Source organism: Triturus cristatus, chromosome 10 (genome assembly GCF_964204655.1).
Source record: "Triturus cristatus chromosome 10, aTriCri1.1, whole genome shotgun sequence".
In the NCBI taxonomy this organism is placed as follows: domain Eukaryota; kingdom Metazoa; phylum Chordata; class Amphibia; order Caudata; family Salamandridae; genus Triturus; species Triturus cristatus.
In genome coordinates, this window is record NC_140593.1 from 109612325 (window position 1) to 109627416 (window position 15092).

Sequence of the window (15092 nt, forward strand, 5' to 3'; positions counted from 1 at the left end):
CTGACAACGCACATCCATCTTTCTCGTGAACATACAATGTGAAAGGCTTACTGTAGTCAGGAGTACCCAACACAGCTAACAAAGGCTTTGCCAATAAAGAAAAACTAGGGATCCAATGCCTACAGTATGAAGTGATGCCCAAGAAAGCACTCACTTCTCTCTGTGTTTTTGGCACACTCAACTGTGCAATGGCTTGAATTCTTTCTGGGGTCAGTTTCCTTCCCTCCTTCGATAAGAGATGACCTAAGTAGGTCACTTCTTGTCGACAATATTGCAGCTTAGAGAGAGACACTTTGTGATGGAATGCGGATAAATGGCGCAACAGTGACAATGTGGCTTCTTTACAGATCTTCTCAGTATTCGCGGCGATCAGTAAATCGTCCACGTACTGAATCAGGATAGCGCCATTAGGTAAAACAAGTGCATCAAGCTGCGCTTTCAAAGCCTGACTGTATATGGATGGACTCTCACAGTAGCCCTGGGGAGCGCGTTTGAAGCGGAAGCTTCGGCCTCCCAGACTAAACCCAAAAATATCTCTACTCTCTTCTGCAATTGGGATACTAAAGAAAGCATTCTTTAAATCGATCACTGAAAACCATGCAGCAGAGGCTGGAATCATCGTTAACAAGGCAGTTATATCGGGGACAACCGGAAACTGTGGCACAACAATCTTATTAACCTCTCTAAGATCAATCACAAACCTGTAAACAGGTGGCTGTGAAGGATCCGTTCGTTTTAAGACAGGTAAGATCGGACTATTGCAAACGTTGCCTCTTGTCTCTTCTATCACACCCTTATGAATCAAGTCGCTGACAATGTCTAACAATGCTTTCTGCCCTTCATTAGAGATCTTGTACTGGGGAATACGTGGCAGTCTGACATTAGCCTTTAAAGTCACCACATATGGCGGTATCTCCAAGAGGCCCACATCATTGGGACCAGTAGCCCAAAGGGCATCCGGAAGGGATGACAATTCAGGTGGCATCGTGTTTTTAGACAAGTACATTGGGGAAATCACTGCCCTACCTAATGTAAGTTGTACTCCCGAAGGAGAACAATACAGTGTAGCGTGCAATCTTTTCAACAAATCTAATCCCAGTAAATTCTCACCACAACCTGTTGTCAGGATCAGGGGTGCTTTCAGCTCACAAGGTCCAACAGAAAGTGACATGGGACTAGAAATCGGGTTCCTAACTGGGGCGCCAGAAAAACCTACTGAAACATTTATATCGCCAGACAAAGGTGCGCCAGGGAGTTTTGAATGCATGATTGAACTCTTTGCAGCACCAGTGTCTAGCAGAAAAGGCTCCGTTACATTGGCTGTAGTCACCTCAACATACGGTCCACTCTGATCCACTGGCACTGAAACAACTCCCTCTCTCTGTCTATGGCTGTCCTAGTAATCATTATTCTCTGCATCACCGTCCTCTGCATAATAATCATTATTATAATACTGGGCCGTATTGCTAATCGCGTTAGCTTGCTGATCAAAGCTATTGATGGTACTTTGAAGCGGCAGAGGACGCGCGTTCTGGGGAACACTTCCACGCCCTCTACCTCTAGGAGCTTGCTGACCACCTCTACCTCTTGCGCCATACATATTACCGTTCCGCTGCATTAATTTAGGGCAACTATATTTAAAATGACCTTCCTCTTTGCAGTATGAACATTGGTTGGGACCTACAGGGACACGTGGTTGGTAATACCCGTTCATTTGCTGATTGTTCTGAAACTGTTGGGGTTGGTGATAGACACCTTGGGGTTGCCTATAATTATTCTGACCTCCACGTGGCGGATAGGCCTGCTGTAAAAGGACCTTTGTCTTCAGTTCCTTCGTTTTCTTCTCCGTTCTATCTTTCTCGTCTTTATCTCTATTTTCATAATACTGTGCAGTAGCCAGTATTTGCGCTGAAGAAGAAACAGCCCAAGAACTTTCTGAATCTTTTAACTTTTTACACAGGTCAGGAAGTAAATTCTGCACAAACTTATCCACAAACAGCCGTTGGCCACCCTCAGTACTCATATCTTGCCCACTGTGGTCAATAAACGTTTCTTCAAACCTAGTAAAGAAGTCTGACACTGTCTCATCTTTCTTCTGCTTGCATGCAGATAACTTGTCCCAATTTACGCGCATTGCAGGCATTAGTGTCTTCATATACGTGGTGATTCTACCAGGGAGTTCAGCTACTAAAGGTTCTGGTTTCGCACCACCCGTTTGTCTAGCATCAGCAGCAACAATGTTGGCCCATGTATCCCCTAGTTCTGCATTGTGATCTACATTACGAATTGATCCCCATAGAGGCTGTGGAACAACATTGCCAAACAACATGTCTATATCGGCCAGATTCATAATGCATGACCCTGCCGTCTGTGACAACTCTTTATAATAACCTGCTGGGTTCTTACGGGGATCAGGTAAGGACTGCTTAAGCGCTAATACTTCAGAGCGCTTCCATGGAACATGCACCCAAACACGCTGGAAATGCGCTGCCACAGCGGGGTTACCACCGACAGCTGCAACCGCTTCCTTCCATACCGGGGGAACTTCTCTCATGGGGTATTGTCGCGCTTTTGCCTTTTTCCCCACAAGGACCTCTTGTTCAAACAATGACTGTTGTCAATCGTCATTCCTAAGTGACAATACAACCGCAACTGCTTTATCTACTTCGCGGTCCACAATTATACCAGTTCCAAAATCGAACCTCACTCTACACAATTCCTGCGGACTCGGATTTTTACCACTATCCTCCAATTCTTCACAGAGAATTTCGCACATTTTCTCGAACACATATCTCTGTTTAGGGGCATCCCATTGATGGAAAGTATTGACAACTGATTCCACATCATAAAGTGAAGGAAAAACGATCCATCTACGCGCCATGTGATCTATTACCTTTTTCTCATCGGGGTTAGGCAATTGGCTGCGCAGCTGCTTACGCTGTAAACCAGGAGTTGCACCAGATGACCCAAAGAGAGGAGACATTAATGTAGTAACCACATTAGCTAAGCGCTGTCGCGCCGAAGGAGAAGCTGAGGCGAGAACAGGGGGAAAAACAGAGGGAAGAAAAGAGGATGTAGAGACAGGTACTGGAGTGATGGAAGGAAGAGTTTTAGGGGAGGCAGTTACTGGATTAGGCAAAGTCGCAGGAAATGCGGGGGCAGTTGGAAGCACCACTGGCGGCGCTTGAGAGGGCTGCGCTACAGGAATAGGAACTGGCTGCAAAGCAACTGGCGGTTGCGGCAAGGCTTGCAGTATATGCACTGGAGGTGGCATACTTACAAGCTGGGGAGGCGCCGTGGCAGTTTGAGCATACGGGGGTGGCGAGCTCAACAAATGTGACATCAAGGGATCTTTCTCCTTTTCTTCTGACTCATCCTGCTTAGAATGTGGCAAAGCTGGGTAACATTTGTCAATCCCTAACTTACGCTGCCTGTGCAATTGCTCATTCATTTGCTCCTCTTCATTGTCTTTAAATTGTACAGCTGCTTGCATTACTGACATACCTCTCTCTCTTTTATTCTTCTTCGCTAACTTAATTTCCTTCTGTTTGGCTTCCTTTCGCCATAAGCGGAAAGAGTCAAACATCGCCGGCCGGGCTTTCTTCTTAAACAATTTAATTTCCAGATTATCCAAAATATCGGTATCAAAACTACCATTTTGGGGCCAGAAGCACGAATCTTCCCACTTCCACATGTACTTGGATCGACTGCATCAGGATGGAATGTATCCTTCCCACTCTTTACTACCACGACCCTGTTTAAATTCCAAATCCTATGGTCTTGAGTCTTTACAGCATTCTTAAACAACTTGATAACCTTCACAGGTTCCATGAACTTGGAAACAGCATTACCCAATAGACCAGGACGTTTAATCATCCCCAACCTTAACTTTGGTCACTTTTACAGCTTTCTTCTCATCAAAATAACGTTTCCTCACATTGCTTTTCTCCTCTTCTCTTTTTTGAATCATTTCATTATCACATTTCTTTTCCTTCCCTTTTTCCACTTCATATTTGTTGACCCATGTAGGCTCCACAATGGTATTTGGAACTCTTCCCCGGAACAACAGAAAAGGTGTCTTCCCAGTAGTGGAATGAGGCGATAATCTATACTCTTCCACTTTCTTCAACACCTCCTCTTTCCAATTCAACGACATGGACTTAGACAATCCAATAGTTTCTTTAATAACTCTATTAAATCTCTCCACCATCCCATTTGCCTCGGGATGGTAGAGAGAACATGTTTTATGTGTAATACCTTTGGATGCAAGAAAGTTTTTCATCTCACTAGACACCAACTGAACCCCATTATCTGTTAGTATAGAAACAGGGATCCCTTCTTCAGAAAACAGGTCTTTTAAACACTTAATGATATGATTTGTGGTAATGCTTGTCAAAAAGAAAACAACAGGCCAACGAGAAAACATATCAATTACCACCAATATGAACACCTGAGATCCATTCGAATAAATGGGACCGAGAATATCTAAAGCAATATCCTGCCAAGGACTTGCAGGACGCCTTCTTATAACCATAGGTTGGACACGCGCATTTTTAGACTTATCACTCAATGTACAAGGCACACACTCACGAACAACTCGTTCCACTTCAATGTCCATGCCTGGCCACCAATATGACATTCTCAACCGTTCCTTAGACTTGCTAATACCTGCATGCGAGGAATGAACCAGATCTATGAGTTCCTTCCTGAGACTACAGGGAGGAATCAATCTTGTCCCTCGAAATAATAAATTATTCTCTACAGACAACTCGTTACGTACTGTCCAGAATTTCTTTGTATCTGCAGAACCTTGTTTGTTACTATTCCAACCTTTCTTAAGTAAGTCCATTACCTCAATTAGAACAGAGTCCATCACCATTTCACTACACCATCTCTCTTCACTAATCATGTTCTGATCAATAACACAAACCAATTCTTCCGAATCCTCCCAAACCTCCTCCTCACTAGATTTTTCAGGCGGAAGGCGTGATAACACATCTGCCACATGATTCTCAGCCCCCGGTAAGTATTTCATCTCAAAATTATATTCTTGCAGACCTATTATCCATCTGGTAATCCTACTAGATATAGAATCCAATCCTTTTTTAGTAAATATTTCCACTAAGGGCTTGTGATCAGTTCTTACTTCAAAACCTGAACCCCAGAGAAATTTCTTCAATTTCTTTATAGCCCAATATACTGCAAGAGATTCTCGTTCTACCACAGAATATCTTGTCTCAGGGTCTCTGAGGCTACGCGACAAGCACATTATAGTGTGAATGCCATCCTTACCGTGTTGTTGCAAGACAGCACCCAATCCCTTTTCACTTGCATCAGTGACAAGAATAGGTTTGATCCTTGGATCAAAACTAGCAAGAGAAGGTGCAGCCTTAAGCTTTTCTTTTAAAATCTCAAACTCTTGCTCACAGCTTTCTGACCAATGAAATTCTACACCTTTCTTTAGCAAATGCCTCATATTTGCTGCACCATCAGCGAAATTCCTTACAAATTTAGAGTAATACTCTACCACTCCCAAGAATTTCATGAGTTCACTTTTATTAGAAGGCGAGCTCATTTCTTGAATCGTTTTAATTAACTCCTTTTTTGGTTTTACACCATCACAAGTAATACTATGTCCCAAATAATCAATGGAACAGGTGCCAAATCTACACTTTTCTGCCTTGATGGTTAAATTATGCTCAGAAAGTTTTCCTAGTACTGATTTCAATCTAATGTCGTGTTGATTAGTGTTTTGGCCGAAAATTAAAATGTCGTCTTGGTACACATGGATCCCAGGTAGACCTCTTAATATGTTCTCCATAACCCTTTGGAAAACAGAAGAGGCCGACACCAACCCAAACGGCATGCGAATAAATCTAAAAGTGCCGAATGGTGTTATGAAAGATGTGTAGTCCCTACACGACTCTTCTAACTCTATCTGGTGATAAGCTGAAGTTAAATCAATTGTACTAAAGACTTTTGCTCCATCTAACAAGGTCAGCAACTCATTTATATTAGGTAGGGGATACTTGTCGATCACCACACACTTATTTAACTGCCTCAAGTCAATGCAAAGTCTCAGGTCCCCATTAGGTTTGCGTGCAGCTACAACCGGGGCCAACCATTCAGTCCCTTCAACCTCTTCTATGATACCACATTTTTTTAATTTTTTTATTTCGTTCTCCATGTCATCTCTCACAGAAATTGGAACACTCCTCACCTTACAACACACTGGTATGGAATCTTTTTTGAGTATGATCCTATGTTTGTATCCCTTGAGGCAACCTAGTTTTTCCCCAAACACATTTGGATAATCTCTTTTAAGACTGTCAATTAATCCTGCATTCCGAATCCTCTCAATAGAATTCACTTCGCTCCTTAATTGAATGGGAGGGTCACTGTTTGGATCAAGAAACACACCAAGATCACCCTGATGAAACCAACTGATGATACTATCACCTTTTCTTGAGACATAAATTTTACCTGAAATAATTCTCCCTTTATATTCGATTGAGCCTACAAAGAATCCATGTAATTTGATGGGCTCTCCACCATAGGCCAGAGGTCTTATGTCAGGTTTTAAAAGCTCCACCTTGCTTTTCAAACTATTAGTATAAAATTCACTTGAAACAATTGTGATTTTTGCCCCTGAATCAAAGAGAACTCTAGTTTTCTTTCCTTGAACTAGAATATCATCTAAAGGGGAATTTTTTTTCTTATCTCCAGTCACCACCTGCACGACTATTTGACCACATTCATATTCATCGGAGTTGGGTACCTCATCATCATCATCAACTTTTATCTCTTTTACTTTAGATACATATTTAGTGTTGCACATGGAGGTAAGATGACCCTTCTTTTTACATTTTGAACACAGTGATCCCAAAGCTGGACACTTTGGATTATTGGCTAAGTGTCCCAACTTTCCACACCTGAAACACTTGCCATTAACCCATCTTTCACTTAATTTCCCTTTTGTTGAGATAACATCCTTCTTTAAAGTGTCTTTGTTTCTGAAGTTCCCTTTATCCTTACTCTTTACCTCTTGAACCTTGCATTCATTGGGAGAATCTTTCTTCAAGACTGCTACACATTTTATAGAATGTTCTATCCTCTTGGCTACAACTAAAACTTCATCCAGCGTTGGTTCATCACGAGACCACAATTCCTCTCTTACCTTCTCTATATTACATCCGAACATAAACTGGTCTCGAATACGTTCATCTGTTTGACCCTCAAATTTGCACGAAGAAGCAAGCTTCCTCAAAATGGTTATATAACCCTCCACTGTTTCTTCTTCTGCTTGCATCCTCTTTGCAAAAGTATATCTCTCAAGAATAGTGCTTACTTTTGGCAGGTAATGTTTATCTAATTTCTTGATGCAAATTTCATAGTCATTGAGACCATTTGCCTCCTCTTGAGATAATTCGGGAAGGTGATCAAATACATCCTGCCCTTCTGACCCCAAACAGTGCAATAGCAACGCAGATCTCCTCTCTGCACTGAGTGAAGGACCACACACCCTAGCATAACGTTCAAAAACTACTTTCCACTTTTTCCATTTTATATTAGGCTCACCAGGATCAGATAAAAAGAACGGCGCTGCCGTGACGTTTTGCATCTTGGCAGAAGTTGAGTATTAATTGCTAGTAAAATGTTAACTAAAAAAAAAAATTATTAACTCAATGCCTATATATGTTAAGTGAGCAAGCACTGAAAGGTAGAAATTTAACTACACGGGTCTTCAAAATATCAAATTCTCCCCACAAAAAAAATGTTGCACACGTTTTCATAAGGAAATACAATGAGACTTTGTCATCATTTAAACTTGACTGAAACTGGTTACGAGAATGTACAATTGAGAGGTATCTCGTTGCTTGATTAAAAGCCGTGCATATCGGCGAATATTCCAGTCCAGATACGCAAGTTAGAATGTTTTTAAAATCCTTACTTGTAGCACTCAGAAGTAAAAGCCGTGCGTATCGGCGAATCCATAAGGCGCGTTTAGTAGTAGGAAAACAGGTCAAAAGACTTCCGAGAAAACGTAGTCCGTCTTCTGACTTGTATCTTGTTGCTAAGACACCAGAAAGCTTCCAGGAAGGAACGTGGGCGAACGCCGTCACGTAAGCAGTGACATCACCACGTAATGGTCTTGAGCGGAAGAGCCTCTCCCGGGAAGATCAACAATGGAGAATTCCGCAACTGCGATGATTCCACGAGATGCACACGATGATTCCAGTTCTCGGGACAGGTGAAGTCCGTTGCTTTCTTTGTTATTAATTAAATAATTTCGCTGCGACGGAAATGTTAACGGATAAAACCACTCCTTCAGGCAATTCTGGGCATGGAATAATCCTCAAGTGATATAGAAATCACACGCACAAACATCAAACATACCGAGTCGTATAATTAAACTCCATCAGTCATTAAATTTCATTCTTCTTTATGCTTCTTTTCTATTAAAACCGAAGCGGAGATAGATAACTAGGTCGTAAAAACAAATGTTTGAATCTTGAAGCAAATAAATCAGCCAAGCAGAGCATATAGAGTAGAAGTACCGACCAAGATTCCTTTTAAAGCTGATTGCAATCCTTATAATGTTCGTGTCTTGTGTTGGGATTCCAAATAAAAATTCTCGCCGACTACGCCAGTGAAGTAATCCTCAGAAGAAGAGATCAGGAAACTGAAGGGTAGATCCAAGATAAGTTTATTCCAAATGAAATCCCATCCATCCAGACACTGGTAATCCAGCAACACCCAGTTTACATCTGAATCTCTTCACAGAATCCTATGACCTCACGGCTGACACTTCTAACATTCTACAACTAACATTCTACAGCTTTCATCTAATGGCTGACTAAAGACATGTCAAATGTATGCAATGAATATAACATACTACAGCCATTTTAAAACACCATCTTTCCTGGTGTAGTGGATCCACACTTCGTTATATGCAATGGGGCCTACGCCATGTTTCACATAGAGCTCATAAGTTGGAGTTCCAACCGGAGGAACCGGACATGATTCCTCGAGCTGGAAATCTTTTCCACAACCCAAACAGAATAATCTACCAAATAGTCCAGAACCAGGCATCTTCGCTCACTAGTCTAGATCCAAACGTCAAAGGATTATCGAATACGATATTCTCGTGAATACACGAATCCTCTGGCTTTGGGGTTTGCAAACACCAAATCACCAATTACCAAATCAAACCAAACGATCCCGAGGGATACCAAAACAAATGGGAGACGCTCCACTTATACTTAACTGAATATTGCTGATCGATGGCGTCACCAGAAGACTCTCTCGATTGTTTCGCTCTCTCAAACTCGTCAAGGGTCCAAAACAGGTCGATTAATCAGGGCAGCAGTCCTTCGTAGCCGTCGGGACGCGGAGAACCTCGCAGAAAAGACTTTCGGACCACGTCGACATGCAGGGGTCGATGAAGTGGCGGCCTTCCTCCGGAATTTCCACACGAAGCTCCTCACGAACCTCTGGCTTGGACTGGTACCGCTGAAATCGGCCCGAGTTGGGCGCCAAACTGAAGTACTGGGTATTTTAGACCCAGCGGTGCAGGGGCACACACCCTATGACTTCTGGGTTTCACCCTGTTCCGGACCTACAGAAACACAGAGTCTTCTGGGTGAAGTCAAAGAATCGTTTATTGGCTGCAGACCAATGACAGGTATCCTAGAAGTACAACAGCGTGTATGTTCTCAGGAGACTGCTGAAAATCATAGGAACGGACTTCTCCTTAAGTACAAAATATCATGCTCCAGGCACACATTCCTTGGTTTACGATATGGTCATATAAAGGCATACATTACAAACGAAAAAGCAGAGTCATGATGACCATCCCACATTCCAGTTCGGCCAGCCCACAATGATTTACACAGTAAGGTTCAGATCCCATGTTTGAAGTAAATAGACCCCCCAATAAACATGAGCATCTCCTGTTTTGGGAAACAAGTCATAAAGCAAGAACAAGCAGGTGTGGAAGAGATTAGCCGGGGGATTGTGTAGAATGAAAGGATTTTATGACGGGTCAAACCCTGATGCTAATCACAGGTGGACGGAGGAAGGGGAGCTCGTGAGACCGGTTTGACCCGGGGCAGCAGAGCCAGCTGCCCAGGTCACAGAGAAGTCAGAGGGAAAGCCCGTGTACTATGAGGCCCGTATTAACTCCATCATAGCCTATGTGAGGGCAATGACAAGATGGCCACTGCTTCCAAAATGGAACCCGCGTAGTTGAGCAGAATAACGTGTACACAGTGCATTCATAGCTAGAACGATATATAAAGCACTCGTGCATGCCGCATTTACCATTTGCGGTTCGCTAATACCAACATAGACAGGGGTAGGGCCCTGTCCCCTACGCGGTCCCGAATATTAAAGTACGACAAGCCCATATACAAATCGGTACACAAAGTGACTTAAATCTTTTTCACTCAAATTTTCATCACCACTGAACTGCTTAAAGGCGAGTATGAACCTATCATAATATGCGTGTGCTGATTCCTTAGCTTCCTGATGAGTCCTGTCAATTTTTACCCAATCAGTCTCCTTGGGATGGTACTTTGTTTTTCAGAAAGGTAATTACTTGTTCATATTTTTTCATTACCTCTAGATCAGGGGCACCTGTTTTTGGGTCTCTAAGGTATTCTTGTGTAGGCCAGTTTATCATTATTTTGGGCTCCGTCCATAAATCTGCTGGTACTATTATGTCAAAAAGACTATTTAAATCAATCCATAAAACTTTTGATAACTTTACGAACCTATCCACTTGCCTATACCACTCGACTGGCTTTTCGCGTAGTCGAGGGAAATCATTGGTAAATGACAAAATATCTTGTCTAGTCCAAGGGACATGTACATATCCTCCTCCTGGAATTTCTCTCATGGGGCATACTGTTACCACCTTTTCTTTTTCTCTTACGGGGAAAGCTGCAAACGTTTTGTCCGAGGCATCATCTCGCTTTCGGAACCACCCACTCTTCCATTTATCTACATCTCCCCATTTTCTTAACAAAATGATTATGTCTTTAATTTGAGTTGTTCTTCCTGCGGTATTCAGATTTTCAATATCTTTTTCAGAAAAATCTACTCTGTATGGTTTTTGTAAAGCTTTTACTTTTTCAAAGTCTATACCCATTTCGTTTTCCACTTCTTCTAGTCTCTCATGTAGATTTCTTGCTCTCCAGGTTATACTTTTACATAAATATAGTAATTCTTCATCCTGATAGGCTTTTAACTTCTCCGTGGGGATAGTCCCTACTATTAATTCTTCCGAAACAATCTTCAGCTTGGCCACATCTATAGATTGGGATTCTTTATCTTTCTGCTGCAAACTCCTTATCCATTCACTTAATTCATCTGAAGTAGGTACTACACTATCTTTCTCAATAGTTTGTTGTGCTAATCTCTTTGGTGATCCTGGGACTGATTCTGTCGTCATTATTATTTTATCCACTCGCCTTTGATTTACTGTCAAATTTGTAGGGGTACTTTGTTCTGGAATACCTGTTGTTTGTCTCTTTGGGTTCTCGTCTGCAATTTTCTCCGGTCTCTCATTTTGTTTATTACTGTTATAAGGAATCGTCAGACAATGCTCACTATCCTTCCGTTTATTAAAAATAGGCATTACAGGTCCTATAGTTACTGGAACGGTTACGGCTTACAAATTTTTGGTCAATTCCCTAATTTTCTCAGTTAATTCTAAAGTGGTTTTCGCTAGTTCAGCTGAATTTTCATTACCTATTTTACCATGTTGTGTTTGCTCTATTTCTTTAAAAGGATTGTTTCTTCCTGTTTCTTGTGATACTGACTCAAATTTTATATTTCATGGAGTCTCTCTCATTGGGGCACTTGGTGTCAATAATGTGGAATCTGATTGATAAGGGCGTGGATTTTTATAAAACATGTCGTCAAGAACATCATCCTCCGATTCATGCACACCATACCCTCTTGACTCGATATTATTTCTCTTTTCCATACATTTTCTATTGCTAATTTCTTCAGCATTTCTCACAGGAAACATACCCTTAGTCATATTTGCGCTTTGCCATCTCCTCATTCTATCATCATGATTCTCCTGTCCATATGATCTACCAAACATATATTTGTACCTTCCGCCACTCCTCTTTCGTTCTCTGTCATGCATCTCATCTTCCCATTCTGTTAATGCCTCAAACTGTGTTGGTCTAGGACTCGGTTCTAGATTCATCATTCTTTCTCTCAAATTTCTCAAAAACGCTAAATTAAATGAACCATGTTCTAGAAATGCTAAAACTCCATCATCTTTTGTATACTTTGCCCAATTATCCAACCAAATACAAGTATAGTATCCGTATTTCGCAACCATAAAGGATGCGGGCGATTTTGGTGGGGGAAGCAACTGTCCCTCTCTAGTCACAATTGGTTTGTCCTTTTTAAATAAACTCTTGAACTTTCCAAACCAGGACTTTTTCTCCTTTTCTGGTGGATCGTAATACATCATTTTGTCTTCTGTGTATCGCTAGATTTTTCCTACGACTATTCTGTTGTTTTTACCAATCATAGCGCGACTCACACCAACGCACCAATCAGGAGCGTCTACGTCACCCTGCAATTCTCCACTCTCAGCACGACATACACTAACACACCAATCAGGATCATCTATGTTTCTTACTGACTGGCCAATCCCAGCGCGGTCTTTCTGACGTCAGCTTTTCTCGCTACTCCTGCTTCTGCTGACCCCTCCTTTAAAAAATTTATCGGCAAACTTTTTTACGTTCTTTCTGACTCACAAATCTGTTAGTAACGACATAAAAACGGCACCATTATCTGTTTCGCTAACAAAAGAATAGTTAATGACCTTTCTTACAAGAATTCCGTCTTTACCGAGAGCAGCGAACAGTCTGCCCTACACCGGAATCCTTACTTCTGTTGATAAAGTAGCACTTCCCTCTACCTTACTCTTCTAACAAGCATTAGCTAACTGTTTCTCTAGAATTAAGACACCTAGTTGGAGACGCTCTGCTCCTGAGAAATAAAACCAGAGTTTCACAATTAACCTGAATGCTATTTCATTCACGCACTTTCATACGGAAAATGTAGTTCATTTACACAGAATTCTGTCTTTCCCGAGAGCAGCGAACAGTCTGCCCTACTACAGAATTATTACATTTGTTAATAAAGTAGCACTTCCCTCTACTTTACCCTTCTAGCAAACTTAGGGAACACCTATTACCTTTCCAGTGATAAGCGTAATCAGAGTGCCTTCTGGACTCCTGGTACCTAAGACCAAAATTTCACAGGTGACCTTCGCTACCATACATTTCTCTCATACAGAAAACATCCCTAATGGCTGCACACGACGATATTAACGAATCAAACCCAGACAATGCGTCGTGCAACTCCAATCATCACACGTTTTCCCCGTGTACCTACAGGGCAACAACAATCCCGTCTTTCCCGAGAGCAGCACTTACCTCTGCTCTACTACGGAACCGACTTCCTACATCCCAGAAGGCGTCAAACGATATAGAACTCGACGCAACTCAACATAGAGTGTTAATACATAAACCAATACTTATCCACAATCAATAATAAATAAGCAATTTACAAGCAATAATCACCAAACCAAAACAATAAAAACCATTGTCTGCTACCAGAAAAACTGATCCAGCGCAAGACTGAAAAATGGGGAATAACATTTACCTATATCCTCCCAGCGTCGCAGACCCGACGTCACACTAGCTCATTCACACACACATTCATTGGTGGGGCCCATAACACCAACACTAATACGTCTCTCTCTCACGAGTCTGCACACAGGAGGGATGAGTAATTCAAGCGCTGGACATGTGGGGGAAAATACCTTATAACCTATAGGGAGAGAAAAGTTAATTTACAAAATATACATTAACATCCTTCGCCTATAGATCCCTAGTCTCAAAACATCAAGGCACTCCACCCACCTGGTCAATGTACTATTTTAGTTGGATTGGTTGATGGTGATTTAGAACCAGCTAAAACACATTTTAAGACTCAGAATCCTTATTTCCCTTAATGAAACCACAAACTCATATTTCTTGTTAATCAATATTTGTTTATGTAAATTTTCATAATGATTAATATTTTCTTTTGTCTCGTCAAAGTTTAGAGTTTTTAGATCAAAAATAAATCGCAGAACATCATATTTACCTAATCTGGCTATCTGAAGTCTTCTAATTCATTGGCTCTGCATAACCAAATTTTGTCGTAAATTGTCCGAAAGCAGGCCAAAGCTCAAAGTCCTCTGCTCAGCATGTTACAGTCCCAATCTATCATAGCCCGTGGATTTAGAAAAAGTTTGCAGTCATCAAGCGGTCGGGCAGCATCTAGATCTTCAGAAAAGGCGTCACAACGAACGTGGAAAAATGATGAATGAAAAGAAAGAGAGATCATCTGAGCCCTCCCTATTCTACTACTCTTTTTTATAATAAAACAAGTCAAAGAAGATACAATTTTAATCTTTAGAACAGTCGTGATTGGCTGGTTGAGATCGTACGACTTATAGTCCCAGGTTTTCAGTACAGTTCGAGGGGTGAGGTCGTTGGTCAGCGAAGTATCAGCTTGTTCCGGTTTACTGTAAGGTTGATTGTTCCCGTGTCTTGGCGAATGTCCCATTTCGTATCCTTGACCGGGGACACTTTGTGCAAAGGTCGCTACGAGGTTTAGGAGATTTACCGCACATGCGCAGATCATTCCACACCTCATGAGACAGCGGCCACTTCTGCGTGTGGTGACAGCGGCCATATTGGATTTAGGCCCCGATGCCAACTTAAGCGAAACAAACACTAAAGAATAATTAATTCATAGAAATGGTGATTCTAATGTTAACCCCTTGCTAATCCCTCTATGTGTTTGTATTTATCTAGCATATAGCGACATTTAAAGCAATTATATTCACCTTTTTCGATCCTCCTCGAGGGTGCAACATCACAAAGCAACATATATCATGCAGTATTCTATTACCACATATACTATAGTTAAAATGTGTACAGATTTTAGTTGCAAGAGTTATTTAGCCATGCAAAAAGCAAATCCCATGTGTAGTTTAAGTATTATAA